The sequence below is a fragment of the Garra rufa genome, chromosome 10, assembly GCF_049309525.1.
Source record: "Garra rufa chromosome 10, GarRuf1.0, whole genome shotgun sequence".
Taxonomy (NCBI): Eukaryota; Metazoa; Chordata; class Actinopteri; order Cypriniformes; family Cyprinidae; genus Garra; species Garra rufa.
Genome location: NC_133370.1, coordinates 21,685,854 through 21,690,887, shown reverse-complemented (window position 1 = coordinate 21,690,887; position 5,034 = coordinate 21,685,854).

Here is a 5,034-nt window from a genome sequence, read left to right as displayed (position 1 = left end):
AAATAGAATGCAAAAATAGACGTCCCCAAAACGTCCGCCAGCGAACGTTACAAAGCGGACCAAATGCGGACGTCCTCCGAACGTTATAAAGCGGACGTCCCCAAAACGTCCGCCAGCGAACGTTACAAAGCGGACCAAATCATGTGATTATTCACATAGATTATTCATAGGTGCTGAAGAGCAATGAGGTATCAATAATTAGTTTTAATAAAGTATCAAAAGCAAGTGGTTTTGTTGATCAAAACTGGTAAAATAATGAACAACAGAGTGACTGACTGCAGCAGGCGCCCTTCAATCCCTTCCTGTTTAATATTGACTGAACTTTTCATTCAAACGCCCACTTAATCTTTAATATCTGACATTTCTTTACAACAGAAATGCTACAGCCACTGTAATATATTGAATATGTGGTGGACACTGATCAAAACTTGAGGGTTTGAGCTTTTATTTTGAAATCGTGATGAACTGCTAGCATAGTGACAAAGATATTGATGTCTCCTCCCGTGCTTGCTTGGTTTATAAATGATTTACCTTACAATCTGAAATGCCTGAAGTTGCGTTCTCAAATGAACGTTAATAAACCAAAACTCACAGGAATATGCAGAGATTAAGTTTGAGCCGCATTTATTGTGAAAGGAGTCGCAATAGCATTATGCTTTATTATGATTTAAATCGGTTTAATATATATGAAGCCTGCAATCGAGTAACGTTATTCGAATTGAATCAAGGAATCATAGTAACAAAGAGGCAAAACGTACAGACTGCAGCATTAAAATAATATTTTATTCTTTCTACTTTAAATTTTCATGTGTAAGTCAATGTTAATTGCCATTTCTTTATAATTTATTTAAAAACACTGCCCTCCAAAGACAAAGTGCAGTAACTACGCCAACACTGAAACTGAGAAAAATGCCTTTAAAGTTTTTACACCAGCTAGTCAAACATGTTGACACTCTCATTTCTCTGAAACAGGACAAAATTGAACTGAAACTGAGAAAAATGCCTTTAAAGTTTTTACACCAGCTAGTCAAACATGTTGACACTCTCATTTCTCTGAAACAGGACAAAATTGAACCAGGAGACTTTGCCACAAGACAAGAGTTGTCACAAAGTCCATTTTAAGCCTTAACTCAATTTTGACCAAATGTGTAGTTACTGCGCTTTGCCTTTGGAGGGCAGAATAGTTTCAGTCACTTTTTCCAGTGTACTCTTATTCCTTCTTTTTACAAAACATTCCTAATTTTTACCCCCAATTCTGTGTAAATTGCAGAAAAACTTTATCTACCTGATCACAAACATAAGTGGTGAGAAAAATGTGAAAGGACGCTTAAATTTTTTCTCTTTTCATGTGTGGTCTTTTTTTCATGCTGCTGAACATGTCTTTGAGTAGACCTTAGAGACATAAGAGCGGACGTACCGTCAGGAAGCCCTCCTTGTAAGCGGTCTTTTCATGCTGAGGGTCCTTCCGTTAACATTGACGGCATCTGCTGCACTCGTGGCTCAACAATTTATTAAAACAGATGGACCTGTTGCATCAGATGTGTGACATTGAGTCCAAGATCAGATCTGTAGGCTTGAGAGAGGACTCTGAGAGGATTCTTATGGTCTGTCATCATCTGTATGTTGGCCTTATGGATTTACAGTGTCTCACAAGTTACTGCTGCCATCTGCAGATTCAAGGCTGCGCGTATTCATCATGGGTTCTCCAATGAGAATCAGTATATTCACAAATGCACAACACAGGGAAACAATAGAAGACGTCAGAACGTGAGCTATATCCGCGGGGTCACGGCAGAGATAAGTCCAAAAACATGTTTCCGATAACAGGATGTAGGAGTGTGCTAAAATACACCAAATCCAACCGTGCTTAGTGCTCTCCAATCTGACTGACTCACAGTCCAAACATTGCAATGGCATTAGTTTCCAGCATAATATTTCCATTTCTGTTCCAACATTATTATTTCACTATTTCACTTTTACATGTAGTGAGGTTCAGAACGACTCTCAGAGGAGGGCAAACATTCCTCTCAAATTCTTCCAGCCATTTAAGGTCAGAAACCATCCATAGCCGAGGGAGTGTACTTGATATAAATGCTGTATTTTTGTATAAATGTTTCTGGATCACTGATTAAAGAAGGCCAGGCGATGTCTACACATACTGGAAATGTCTCTTGAAATGTCTCTTTTTACAATCTTTTTAATGATGTTTTAATCTAAAAATCATTTATTTTGTTTTATAGTAATAGAAAAATAATATAACTTTTTATATATTATAGTATATATAGTATTTTTAATATAAAATTTCTATTATTTTAAAATAGAAAAAAAGGATTTATAAAAAGTATTTTTAACATTATTAAAAATGTTTCAATTAAAAATATTTATTTTATATTACTGCACATATACATATTTTTTATTATACCAGTTGTTATTTAAAAAAAATGAATTTATAATATGTGTTTTTAATAATGTTATAATTAAAATATATTGTTTTATATTACTGCACATATACTTTTTTATTATAACAGTTCTGTCATTTTAAAATTGAAAAAAGAAAATGAATTTACAAAATGTGTTTTTAATATTAAAAAATGTTATAATTAAAAAAATATAGTTTTATATTACTGCACATATACTTCTTTATTACAACAGTTCTGTTATTTTAAAACTGAAAAAGGAAAATGAATTTATAAAATGTGTTTTTAATAATGTTATAATTAAAATATATTGTTTTATATTACTGCACATATACTTTTTTATTATAACAGTTCTGTTATTTTAAAACTGAAAAAGGAAAATGAATTTATAAAATGTATTTTTAATTTTAAAAATAATATAATTAAAAATAATAATTGTTTTATATTACTGCACATATGCTTATTTTTTATTGTAACAGTTCTGTTTCTGTTCTGTTTTAAAATGGAAAAAAAATGTATAAAATGCATTTTTAATATTAAAAATAATGTTATAATTTAAAAAATATTGTTTTATATTGCTGCACATATACTTATTTTTTTATTATAACAGCTCTGTTATTTTAAAATTGAAAGAAATATATATTGGATTTATAAAATGCATTTTTAACATTAAAAACAATGTTTAATTAAAAAAGTACATTTGTTTTATATTACTGCACATATACTTTTTTATTATAACAGCGCTTTTGTTTTAAAATGGAAAAAAAAATTATAAAATGCATTTTTAATATTAATAATTTTATAATTAAAAAAGATAATTGTTTTATATTACTGCACATACTTTTTTTATTATAACAGTTGTTTTAAAATTGACAAAACTAATTATAAAATGTATTTTTATTATTAAAAATAGTGTTATAATTTAAAAAATGTTTTACATTACTGCACATATACTTATTTTTCTGTTATAACAGTTCTGTTATTTTAAAATTGAGAAAAAAGAATTTATAAAATGTATTTTAATATTAAAAATAATGTTATAATTAAAAAATATTGTTTTATATTGCTGCACATATACTTATTTTTTTATTATAACAGCTCTGTTATTTTAAAATTGAAAGAAATATATATTGGATTTATAAAATGCATTTTTAACATTAAAAACAATGTTTAATTAAAAAAGTACATTTGTTTTATATTACTGCACATATACTTATTTTTTATTATAACAGCTCTTTTGTCTTAAAATTGACAAAATGTATAAAATGCATTTTTATTATTAAAAATTTTATAATTAAAAAAGATAATTGTTTTATATTACTGCACATATACTTATTTTTTATTATAACAGTTCTGTTATTTTAAAATTGAAAAAAGAAAATTAATTTATAAAAGGTTTTTAATATTAAAAATGTTATAATTAAAAATAATTGTTTCATTATACTAAACATACTTATTTTTATTATAACAGTTGTGTTATTTTAAAATGAAAAAAAAAAAACATAAAATGCATTTTTAATATTAAAAATAATGTTATAATTAAAGAAAAGTTATTTTGTTTTATATTACTGCACAAATACTTTAAATATACGAGTTTTATTGTTTTAAAATTGAATAAAACTGAATTTTTTTTTTACATTCTTAATAATAATGAATTAAAAAAAGAATCAATTTTGTATTATATTATGGCACATACACCTATATATTAATATAGCAGTTCAATCATTTTAAAATTTAAATATATTGAACTGAAAAAAGCACAAATGTCAGTAAAGTCCAAGGTCCAGAAGTTGACCAAATCCTCTAAATATGCATTTATCATCAAAACTACCATAGCATGTAACCTCAGACTAGCATTTCCATACTCTTTTGTCTATGTGTGCTTGTTTTTAGTAACTTCTTGTGAAGTCAGAATCTCGACAGCAGTGGGAAATCTACTGAACATATGGTGTTTGGTCTGCATTACAGCGGCCATACGGTGAGGTAGCGCTCTGGAATGATGGGTCGCACACGCAGAGCTATTGGCAGGAAGTCATCAGGAGTTGGTCTTCCCACACAACAGAGAGGAAAGAGTGAATAGACAAGAATACAGCCCACACCAGCCTCCAGGGAAAAGTGTCCAAGTTCATCAGGAAAGCCATTAAAAAAACAGTGTGCTTCCGACTAGGAGAAAGGACAGCGGGGCCAGAATCACACACTCCGCAGTGGGGAAAGTATGCGCTCGCTGATGACACACGCTGAGCAGCCAGACAAACAGGAGGAAACCGCGTGCGGAAAAAAAACACGGCGGAGGTCACAGATACAGAGCAGATAGGATGGTAATACAAACTGGGAGGGTGTCCTGCGCAGATGGAGAGCGTTCCCAGAGGGGCCGAGATCAAATACTCTGCAGTACTCGAGTGTTGAAGCAGGGAATGTATTACTCATACTTCTGTAGAACAAACTCCCACTTCCTGGGAATCTGACTCTCCTGACTAACCCAGCAGAGTCAGCTGACCATCAAATGGACAGCCTGGAATTTCTGAACATTCTGGTTTTGGTTTTGTAGGGGAAAGTTGAAGAGAATCTAACTCATAACAGGGGCTCAATTTCAACCACATGTTTGTTTATTTCTGGC